Consider the following 10,000-nt stretch of genomic DNA (forward strand, 5'->3'; position numbering starts at 1 on the left):
AGAATCCTTACCGGTAAGAGCGTCGGTAACCTTCGGCGCCCGTTTCCCCAGCGGCAGGTCTGGTGTAGAGTCACTCTGTACGTGAAAGAGACCAAGGTCGCGGTGGGAATACTACATTTGGTTTCCTTCAGAGCCGGGGAGATTCGTGGACTCGACTCTCCGGCTCGCCCGCGGCTTCTCCGCGTTATGAGACGGGTGCAAAATCACTTGCAAACGACTTGGGTATGGACCGGAGTGTCGTTCCCAGTAGAGCAGCCGCTTCGCTGCGATCTGCTGACAGTCATCTCTTGGTCCGCTTGATTTGAAGACGGATATGTATATATATATATATATATATACGCGTGCGTGCGTGTGTATCCGATCGAAGAAGACATGGATGTGTCGAGTTTGTTTTAAAGTGGGATGACGAAATTTGGCACGGGTCGAGGCGGTGGGACTCTCGACCACCACCAGCGTGGTGCACGGACAAGGGTCATAGATAGATAGATAGAGCTGGATGGTGATTGGAAGCTCTGAGATATTTGGAGTTGTAAAATATTTGGAAGTGTGGTGACGAAATTTGGCACGGGTCGAGGCGGTCGGTCTCCGACGCGCATCGACCGGGTAGAGCTCTCGGCTTGGTTTGGAAGTTTCGAAGGGGGTGACGAAATTTGGCACGGGTGGTCGAGCATGGCCCGGTAGAGCGTGCACGGGTCTGGGCCTCGGTGAGTGGTCGACGGTGGCATGTGCAGGGATTCGACTTGGGTGTGTGATCGATGAAAGCACAAGTCCACGACGGGTACGGTGTGCATAGATTCGAGCTCGGTGGCGTGGTCCATGATGTCACAGGTGCACGGGACGGGGCGAATACCCACCCGGCGGTCGACCGTAGGCGCCTCCGATGCACGTGCACAGATCTGGGACTCGGTGTGTCGTTCGATAGCACCAGTCGGAGAGACGGTGCGCGAGACCGAGTCGACCGAGAGCGTCGTCGGCAGGGAGTGCACGAGAGGGGGTCGATCGAATGTTCGCGACCCTTTAGTGTAGCGGGCATTGGCTTACGTGTGCCCGACGGAGACGGCAGAAGGACCGACGAGCACACGCATAGAGTTGTGACCTCGTCAGAGATGACGAGCCCCCACCCCGCGAAAATATTGCCAACTTTAGTGTAGCGGGTACTGGCTAGGATGTGCCCGACGGAGGCGGGAAGAACGACACACGGACACATGCATAGAGATGTGACCGTCGTCAACTTGAACGTATCGGGCGCTGGCTGGGATGTGCCCGGCGGAGACGGCAGAACGACACGCGAACACATGCATAGTGTTGTGACGTCGTTAAAGAAGACTTGACAAAAAAAAATAAAATAAATAAATACAAAAAATCGAGCGGGTATTGGCATAGGTTTGCCCGACGGTAGAACGACACACGAACACATGCATAGAGTTTGTGAAGATTGTCAACTTGCATGTATCGGGTACTAGCGGCCTGTGTGTGCCCGACGGAGACGGCAGAACGACACACGGACACATGCATAGAGTTGTGACGTCGTTAAAGAAGACTTGACAAAAAAAAAAAAATAATAAATACAAAAAAATCAAGCGGGTATTGGCATAGGTTTGCCCGACGGCAGAACGACACGCGAACACATGCATAGAGTTTGTGACCGTTGTCAACTTGAATGTATCGGGCGCTGGCTGGGATGTGCCCGGCGGAGACGGCAGAACGACACGCGAACACATGCATAGAGTTTGTGACCGTTGTCAACTTGCATGAATCGGGTACTGGCCTGTGTGCGCCGACGTTGACGGTAGAACGACCCACGAGCACATGCATAGAGTTTGTGACCGTTGTCAACTTGCGTGTATCGGGTACTGGCCTGTGTGTGCCCGACGTTGACGGCAGAACGACCCGCGAACACATGCATAGAGTTGTGACCATTGTCAACTTGAATGTATCGGGCGCTGGCTTGATTGTGTGCCCGACGGAGACGGCAGAACGACCCACGAACACATGCATAGAATTTGGACTTCCTTGAAGAAGACGTTGACATAAAAAAAAAAAAAAAAGTCAAGCGGGTACTGGCTCAAGTGTGCCCGACGGTGACGGTAGAACGACCCGCGAACACATGCATAGAGTTGTGACCATTGTCAACTTGAATGTATCGGGCGCTGGCTGGGATGTGCCCGGCGGAGACGGCAGAACGACACGCGAACACATGCATAGAGTTTGTGACCGTTGTCAACTTGAATGTATCGGGCGCTGGCTGGGATGTGCCCGGCGGAGACGGCAGAACGACACGCGAACACATGCATAGAGTTTGTGACCGTTGTCAACTTGCATGAATCGGGTACTGGCCTGTGTGCGCCCGACGTTGACGGTAGAACGACCCACGAGCACATGCATAGAGTTGTGACCGTTGTCAACTTGAATGTATCGGGTACTGGCCTGTGTGTGCCCGACGTTGACGGCAGAACGACCCGCGAACACATGCATAGTGTTGTGACCATCGTCAACTTGAATGTATCGGGCGCTGGCTTGATTGTGTGCCCGACGGAGACGGCAGAACGACCCACGAACACATGCATAGAATTTGGACTTCCTTGAAGAAGACGTTGACATAAAAAAAAAAAAAAGTCAAGCGGGGTACTGGCTCAAGTGTGCCCGACGGTGACGGTAGAACGACCCGCGAACACATGCATAGAGTTGTGACCATTGTCAACTTGAATGTATCGGGCGCTGGCTGGGATGTGCCCGGCGGAGACGGCAGAACGACACGCGAACACATGCATAGAGTTTGTGACCGTTGTCAACTTGAATGTATCGGGCGCTGGCTGGGATGTGCCCGGCGGAGACGGCAGAACGACACGCGAACACATGCATAGAGTTTGTGACCGTTGTCAACTTGCATGAATCGGGTACTGGCCTGTGTGCGCCCGACGTTGACGGTAGAACGACCCACGAGCACATGCATAGAGTTGTGACCGTTGTCAACTTGAATGTATCGGGCGCTGGCTGGGATGCGCCCGGCGGAGACGGCAGAACGACACGCGAACACATGCATAGTGTTGTGACCATCGTCAACTTGAATGTATCGGGCGCTGGCTAGGATGTGCGCGGCGGAGACGGCAGAACGACACGCGAACACATGCATAGAGTTTTGACCACTGTCAACTTGAATGTATCGGGCGCTGGCCTGTGTGTGCCCGACGGAGACGGCAGAACGACCCACGAACACATGCATAGACTTTGGACTTCCTTGAAGAAGACGTTGACATAAAAAAAAAAAAAAAAAAAGTCAAGCGGGTACTGGCTCAAGTGTGCCCGACGGTGACGGTAGAACGACCCGCGAACACATGCATAGAGTTGTGACCATTGTCAACTTGAATGTATCGGGCGCTGGCTGGGATGTGCCCGGCGGAGACGGCAGAACGACACGCGAACACATGCATAGAGTTGTGACCGTTGTCGACTTGAATGTATCGGGCGCTGGCTGGGATGTGCCCGGCGGAGACGGCAGAACGACACGCGAACACATGCATAGAGTTTGTGACCACTGTCAACTTGCATGTATCGGGTACTGGCCTGTGTGCGCCCGACGTTGACGGTAGAACGACCCACGAGCACATGCATAGAGTTGTGACCGTTGTCAACTTGAATGTATCGGGCGCTGGCTGGGATGTGCCCGGCGGAGACGGCAGAACGACACGCGAACACATGCATAGAGTTGTGACCGTTGTCAACTTGAATGTATCGGGCGCTGGCTGGGATGTGCCCGGCGGAGACGGCAGAACGACACGCGAACACATGCATAGAGTTTGTGACCATTGTCAACTTGCATGTATCGGGTACTGGCCTGTGTGCGCCCGACGTTGACGGTAGAACGACCCACGAGCACATGCATAGAGTTGTGACCGTTGTCAACTTTAATGTATCGGGCGCTGGCTGGGATGTGCCCGGCGGAGACGGCAGAACGACACGCGAACACATGCATAGAGTTTGTGACCACTGTCAACTTGCATGTATCGGGTACTGGCCTGTGTGCGCCCGACGTTGACGGTAGAAAGACCCACGAGCACATGCATAGAGTTGTGACCATTGTCAATTTTAATGTAGCGGGTACTGGCCTGTGTGTTCCCGACGTTGACGGCAGAACGACCCACGAGCACATGCATAGAGTTGTGACCGTTGTCAACTTAAATGTATCGGGCGCTGGCTGGGATGTGCCCGGCGGAGACGGCAGAACGACACGCGAACACATGCATAGAGTTTTGACTTCGTTACAGAGGACGTTGACAAAAAAAAATAATAATAATAATATCAAAAAAAAAAAAACATGGTCAACTTTAGTGTAACGGGTATTGGCTTAAGTGTGTGACCCAATGGTCAGAATGAGTGGGCAGAGTGAATCGGATTATATATTAAGGGGAGTGTCTTGTCTCGCCGGTCGATCTTCAAATTGTAGAAGTTTCCTCATATATCTCCTTGATTTCGTCAAGATATATCCGGCACGGGAGCAACCCCGACACTCCTCTGAAAATACGGGTCGCTCCCATGTGAGAAGGTCGATGGTGTGATCGACGGCACGAGTGTCATGCGACCGGGCGAGGGCCGAGTAATTAGCCGACGGTGATGCACACATGCGTAGGCATGGGACCCGTTGTCGTTGCACGAGTCTGTGAGACGGGGCGCCGCCGGACAAGACATACCCGGCACGGGAGCAACCCCGGCACTCCTCTGAAAACACGGGTTGCTCCCGGGTGAGAAGGTCGATGGTGCGGTCGATGGCACGAGTGTCATGCGACCGGGCGAGGGCCGAGATTTAGGCCGACGGTGATGCACACAGGCGTAGGCTGGGACTCGTCGTGTTGCACGAGTCTGTGAGACGGGGCGACGGCCGACCTCGACGGCAGGCCGCCCGATGCATCCGCAAGGTGTGGCTCTCGTCCGAGATTTTGAGATCTCTTTAGTGTAGCGGGTATTGGCTTAAGTGTGTGATCCAATGGTCAGAACGAGCGGGCAGAGTGAATCGGATTCTATATATGAGGGGGGTAGTAGAGTCGATCCAAGACTCGAGAAGGCTTTTAATGTCTGTCGTGTGTGTATGCGTGTCATGGTTGGACTCCAGCGGGCCCTTTCGGTAGGGTCAGCCGTCGTTTCATCGCGACCATGTGTTGCAACTCGGCGCTCAGAGCGGGGGTTTTCACCCACTCGCCCCGTGAGCAGAGGTGTCCCTCCGTGCACACGTATATATCGACGTTCAGATATGAAGCTTTCGCGGACGGGAGTCCACCCGAGACTCGAAAAGGCTCCTTGCCTGTGGTGCGTAAATATGTTTTTGCACGTCAGACCCTTGCTGGCCTTCTCGGTAGGGTCAGCCGTCGTTTCATCGCGACCATGTGTTGCAACTCGGCGCTCGGTGCGGGGGTTTTCACCCACTCGCCCCGTGAGTAGAAGGTTCTTTCGTGCATATGTATATATACAATCCCAGATATTGAGCTTTTTCATCCGCAGAACCCCCGGTGGAGAAGAGAGAGAGTAGAGATGAGAGAGAAAGGAGAAGGGAGAAGGCCTCTCGCGTTGCGTGGTCGATGGCACGAGTGCCATGCGACCAGGCGAAAGGCAAACGGCAAGCCGACGGCGACGGCAGGCCGCCCGACTCACCCGCAGAGAATCTGGGTCTCGTTCGAGATTTCGAGATCTCTTAAGTGTAGCGGGTATTGGCTTAAGTGTGTGATCCAATGGTCAGAACGAGCGGGCAGAGTGAATCGGATTCTATATATGAGGGGGGTAGCAGAGTCGATCCAAGACTCGAGAAGGCTTTTAATGTCTGTCGTGTGTGTATACGTGTCATGGTTGGACTCCAGCGGGCCCTTTCGGTAGGGTCAGCCGTCGTTTCATCGCGACCATGTGTTGCAACTCGGCGCTCAGAGCGGGGGTTTTCACCCACTCGCCCCGTGAGCAGAGGTGTCCCTCCGTGCACACGTATATATCGACGTTCAGATATTGAGCCTTTTCATCCGCAGAACCCCCGGTGGAGAAAGAGCAGGACCTCGGTGTCGTCAGATATCGAGCTTTCTCCACGGGACCCGTTCGGGCATGCTGCCGTTGCTGCGACCATGTGTTGCACTCGGCGCTCGGTACGGGCTTTTTCATCCAAGCAACGAATGCACGCTCGAGGCGTGCGATTGCTCTCCCCTGTTCCAGTGGACGAGCCGTCGCCCTCCCGCGTCGCTTCGAACCGGTCCCGTCTCCGAGGCGGGACCACTGCGACTCCTCTCGAGACGACCCAGTCGACTCGGGTAGAGATACACACCTCGAGAATCCCTTCGGGCGGTTCTTCGATCACTGTACCGTAATAGCACGGCATCGACAATTGAGAATTCAGAGAGAGAGAGAGGGGAGTGCGAGAGCGACTCCCGGACGGCGAACGGGCCCAGCCCGGTTCTGTCGACCGTTACCTGGTTGATCCTGCCAGTAGTCATATGCTTGTCTCAAAGATTAAGCCATGCACGTCTAAGTACAATCCTGAACATACAAGAGAAACTGCAGATGGCTCATTAGATCAGTTATGGTTTATTGGAGAAAGTCTTATACCATGGATAACTGTGGTAATTCTAGAGCTAATACATGCAACAAAGCGCCGACCCTTCGGGGGAAGCGTGCTCTTATTAGGAACAAGGCCAGCCCGGTCCTTTCGGGGTCCGGTCTCCGCTGGTGAACTCTAGATAATCATGCCGATCGCACGGTCTTGCACCGGCGACGCTCCCTTCAAAAGTCTGCTCTATCAACTTTCGATGGTAAGTTATGCGCTTATCATGGTTGTGACGGGTAACGGAGAATCAGGGTTCGATTCCGGAGAGGGAGCCTGAGAAACGGCTACCACATCCAAGGAAGGCAGCAGGCACGCAAATTACCCACTCCTGACACGGGGAGGTAGTGACAAAAAATAACGATACAGGCCTCTTCGGAGGCCCTGTGATCGGAATGAGTACACTTTAAATCCTTTAACGAGGATCTACTGGAGGGCAAGTCTGGTGCCAGCAGCCGCGGTAATTCCAGCTCCAGCAGCGTATATTAAATTTGCTGCAGTTAAAAAGCTCGTAGTCGGATTTCTGGCCGGGGCGGGCGGTCCGCCGTGAGGCGTGCACTGCCCGTTCCCCTTCTCCCCGTCAAACGGGAGTCGTGGGAGATTTTTCCCGGCCAGTGATTCGGTTGGTCGTGCGGTGCTCTTAACTGAGTGCCGTGCGAGACTGGAACGTTTACTTTGAGAAAATTGAAGTGTTCAAAGCAGGCCAAAGTGCCCGAACAGCTCAGCATGGAATAGTGGAAGAGGACCTCGGTTCTATTTCGTTGGTCTTGAGATCCTGAGGTAATGATCAAGAGGGACTGCCGGGGGCATTCGTATTGCGGCGTGAGAGGTGAAATTCTTGGATCGTCGCAAGACGCCCGACAGCGAAAGCATTTGCCAAGAATGTCTTCATTGATCAAGAACGAAAGTCGGAGGATCGAAGGCGATCAGATACCGCCCTAGTTCCGACCATAAACGATACCGACTCGTAATTCGCCGGCGTTCCTCCCATGACGCGGCGGGCAACTCTCCGGAAAACCAAAGTCTTTGGGTTCCGGGGGAAGTATGGTTGCAAAGCTGAAACTTAAAGGAATTGACGGAAGGGCACCACCAGGAGTGGAGCCTGCGGCTTAATTTGACTCAACACGGGGAAACCTACCCGGCCCGGACACAGTGAGGATTGACAGATTGAGAGCTCTTTCTTGATTTTGTGGATGGTGGTGCATGGCCGTTCTTAGTTGGTGGAGTGATTTGTCTGGTTAATTCCGATAACGAACGAGACTCTTGCTTGCTAAATAGTCCGGCCACCCGTCGTGGTGAGCCGCGAACTTCTTAGAGGGACAAATGGCTTTCAGCCATACGAGATGGAGCAATAACAGGTCTGTGATGCCCTTAGATGTCCGGGGCCGCACGCGCGCTACACTGGCGCAAGCAGCGGGTACATTTGCCCTCGGCCGAAAGGTCCGGGTAATCCGCTGAGACTTCTCCGTGCTGGGGACAGGGACTTGTAATTGTGTCCCTTGAACGAGGAATTCCAAGTAAACGCGAGTCATCAGCTCGCATTGATTACGTCCCTGCCCTTTGTACACACCGCCCGTCGCTACTACCGATCGAATGACTTAGTGAGGCCATCGGATCGACCGTCTGGCACCCCCGGCTTCGGCCGGTTGTCGAGGCGCGACGAGAAGACGGTCAAACTTGATCATTTAGAGGAAGTAAAAGTCGTAACAAGGTTTCCGTAGGTGAACCTGCGGAAGGATCATTAACAGAACCCTTCCCCTCCGTGATCGGAGAGGGAACAAAGGGGGAATGTCGGAAAAGCCGTCACAGAGAGACACGCGGAGAGAGCAAATTGGAAAAGCCGGGGGGACTCGAGCGGGGTTTTCACCGCCTCCTTCCCCGTTCCACGGTCGAGGTCAGACCCCGCGCTTCGCCTTCGCTCTCTCCGACAAAAAGGAGACGGGCGTGTCACACACAGACCAGCCCGGGGAGTACCCGGTTCTTCTCTCGTCGTCTGTCTCACGGAGTCTCGCGCTCCCGGTAGCTTCGAGGGAGAAGTCCCGCAAGGGTGGAGACGCCGTCGCCGTCCGCGGCGCGGCGCTCCTCGAGGCATTCTCCGCAGGGCAGAGAAGGGGCACCGGTGTCGCCCGATTTCCCCCCAGTCGGCGAGTCTGACTCGCGCGACCCGCCCTCGCGGCGGTGGGGGGAAGGAGGGAGCCCGCTTCCCCCCTCGGCTCGACGGAGGATATTTCTTTCCAGTCACAAGCAAAGAAGGCACAGAGTCCCCGTGTCCTTTCTCCTTCCGTTCCACTTCTTCCCTCGGCTCTGAGGAGAGTTTGCGAACGCGGGAGTCTTCCAGTGGCAAATGACAATTCTTGGTGGTGGATCACTCGGCTCGTGCGTCGATGAAGAACGCAGTTAGATGCGAGAATTCATGTGAATTGCAGAACTCACTGATCATCGACTTATTCGAACGCAAATGGCGGCTCGGGGATGCTCTGCTCCTCGAGCCACGTCCGTCTGAGCGTCTGAAGACAATCACTCACAGAGTCGGCGTGTTCGCGCGCCGGAGGAGCGCCCGGCCGCAGCCGTCCCTTCGACGGCCGGCTGCGTCGGGTCAGTGTCAGATGGAGTTCTGTGATGTCGGCGCCGGTGAAACTCGGCGAGCAGGCTCGATCGGTAACCGGGGGTTCGTCGGTCGTGCGACGTGCCATCGGGGTGTAGACGTATGCGCCCGTGGTGCGGTCCAGCGTCCGACCCCCCGGAACGGTCGAGGAGCCTCTGCCGGGCAGAGCCGGTCGACCCAATCGCGGGGTCTCTCGTCCTCCCGTCTGCGTTCTCGCAGGCGCATGGTAGGCCACCCTTTCCCGCCGGCGACCCGATTCTTCGGGGAGCGCCGGGGAAGGAGAGACCCCGGGTCGCCGCTATGACTCCGATCACGTTCCACGTGTCTTTCACGATTCCAGACCTCAGATCGGATGAGATTACCCGCTGGATTTAAGCATATCACTAAGCGGAGAGAAAAGAAACTAACAAGGATTCCTTCAGTAGCGGCGAGCGAAGCAGGAAGAGCCCATCGCCGAATCCCCGCGCCCGTTTGCGGTGCGAGGGACCTGTGGCGTAAGGAAACTGAACTCCGGTCGACAGAGTCCGGCCGCAGTCCACTGTGATCGGGGCTGCAGCTTACCCGCAGCGGGTGTAAGGCCCGTAGGGCGGACTCGAAGGCCGGAGGGAAAGCTTTCCAAGAGTCGGGTTGTTTTAGAATGCAGCCCAAAGAGGGGTGGTGAACTCCATCCAAGGCTCAATACTATGCACGAGACCGATAGTCAACAAGTACCGTGAGGGAACGTTGAAAAGAACTTTGAAGAGAGGGTTCAACATTGCGTGAAACTGCCAAGAAGTAAACGGATGAGTGCCGCATGCTACATGGGGCGTCCGGTTGATTCAGGC

The 10,000-nt window shown here is 55.4% G+C and overlaps 3 non-coding genes across 3 annotated transcripts in view; all 3 read left to right on the forward strand.

The window, feature by feature from the left end:
• Positions 1–6,437: 6,437 nt before the first annotated feature.
• LOC139968314 (small subunit ribosomal RNA) lies at positions 6,438–8,315 on the forward strand. The gene has a single exon (XR_011793320.1). It is a non-coding gene; the product is annotated as a small subunit ribosomal RNA (ribosomal RNA).
• A 605-nt stretch (positions 8,316–8,920) lies between these two features.
• On the forward strand, positions 8,921–9,080 carry LOC139968351 (5.8S ribosomal RNA). The gene has a single exon (XR_011793356.1). It is a non-coding gene; the product is annotated as a 5.8S ribosomal RNA (ribosomal RNA).
• Positions 9,081–9,514: 434 nt separating this feature from the next.
• Positions 9,515–10,000, forward strand: part of LOC139968437 (large subunit ribosomal RNA) — a 4,028-nt gene continuing 3,542 nt past the window's right edge. The window contains exon 1 of the ribosomal RNA XR_011793434.1: positions 9,515–10,000. This exon is cut by the window's right edge and continues 3,542 nt beyond it. This is a non-coding gene — a ribosomal RNA (large subunit ribosomal RNA).

Source organism: Apostichopus japonicus, chromosome 5 (assembly GCF_037975245.1).
Source record: "Apostichopus japonicus isolate 1M-3 chromosome 5, ASM3797524v1, whole genome shotgun sequence".
NCBI lineage: Eukaryota > Metazoa > Echinodermata > Holothuroidea > Aspidochirotida > Stichopodidae > Apostichopus > Apostichopus japonicus.